This window comes from Rhinopithecus bieti, unplaced genomic scaffold, assembly GCF_001698545.2.
Source record: "Rhinopithecus bieti isolate Rb0 unplaced genomic scaffold, ASM169854v2 scaffold_82282, whole genome shotgun sequence".
Lineage (NCBI taxonomy): Eukaryota > Metazoa > Chordata > Mammalia > Primates > Cercopithecidae > Rhinopithecus > Rhinopithecus bieti.
This window is the reverse complement of record NW_016829963.1, coordinates 7,658-8,969: the sequence shown is the minus strand read 5'-3', so window position 1 is coordinate 8,969 and position 1,312 is coordinate 7,658. Positions and strand designations below refer to the sequence as shown.

The 1,312-nt window shown below is 44.1% G+C and overlaps 1 pseudogene across 1 annotated transcript; it reads left to right on the top strand.

Annotated features, from left to right (window-relative positions):
* Positions 1-456: 456 nt before the first annotated feature.
* Positions 457-957, top strand: LOC108524188 (60S ribosomal protein L32 pseudogene; annotated as a pseudogene). The gene has a single exon (XR_001883997.1). The product of XR_001883997.1 is annotated as a 60S ribosomal protein L32 pseudogene (transcript).
* Positions 958-1,312: the final 355 nt, after the last annotated feature.

Here is a 1,312-nt window from a genome sequence, read left to right as displayed (position 1 = left end):
AATCCTGTGATAACTACAGAACTAATCCACTGACAAGTTAACAGAAGTGGTTGTGGAGCCCCTTCTTTGGAGTGATTCAGAGATGAGATGGGTGTTGTTGATGAAGAGTCAAACTCTGTAAAGTATTTGAAAAGATGTATTAAGAGCCAAATATGAGTGACCAATTGCCTGTGACACAGCCCTCAGGAGATCCTGAGAACATGTGCCCATGGTGGTTGGGGTACAGTTTGGTTATATACATTTTAGGAAGACATAAGACATCAATTAGCACATGTAAGATGTACATTGGTTCGGTCAGGAGAGACAGGACAACTCCAAGTGTGGGGGTCCTTCCATGTTACAGGTAGATTCAAAGATTTTCTGATTGGCAATTGGTTGAAAGGGTTAAGTTATTGTTTAAAGACCTAGAATCAACAGAAGGGAATGTCTGGGTTAAGATAAGGGGTTGTACCTCTCTTCCTCGGTGCTGCCTACGGAGGTGGCAGCCATCTCCTCCTCGGCATCATGGCCGCCCTCAGACCCCTTGTGAAGCCCAAGATCGTCAAAAAAAGAACCAAGAAGTTTATCCGGCACCAGTCAGACCGATATGTCAAAATTAAGCGTAACTGGCGGAAACCCAGAGGCATTGACAACAGGGTTCGTAGAAGATTCAAGGGCCAGATCTTGATGCCCAACATTGGTTATGGGAGCAACAAAAAAACAAAGCACATGCTGCCCAGTGGATTCCGGAAGTTCCTGGTCCACAACGTCAAGGAGCTGGAAGTGCTGCTGATGTGCAACAAATCTTACTGTGCCGAGATTGCTCACAATGTTTCCTCCAAGAACTGCAAAGCCATCGTGGAAAGAGCCGCCCAGCTGGACATCAGAGTCACTAACCCCAATGCCAGGCTGCGCAGTGAAGAAAATGAGTAGACAGCTGGTGTGCACGTTTTCTGTTTAAATAAATGTAAAAACTGCCAAAAAAAATTAATTAAAAAAAAAAGATAAGGGGTTGTGGACACCGGGGTTTCCATTATGCAGACAGAATCAATAGAAAGGAATGTCTGGGTAAAGGAGGAGTTGTGGAGACCAAGGTTCCCATTATGCCAATGAAGCCTCCAGGTAGAAGGCTTCAGAGAGAATAGATTGTAAATGTTTCTTACCAGAGTTGATTCTCTCCTGGATCAGGGAAAAGGCTTGGAAAAGGAAGGGGATTCTCCTCAGAGTGTAGATTTTCCCCATAAGAGACAGCTTTGCAGGACTATTTCAAGATATGGCAAAGAAACATAATTTGGGGTAAAATACTTTGATTTATTTCAGGGCATGCTATCTG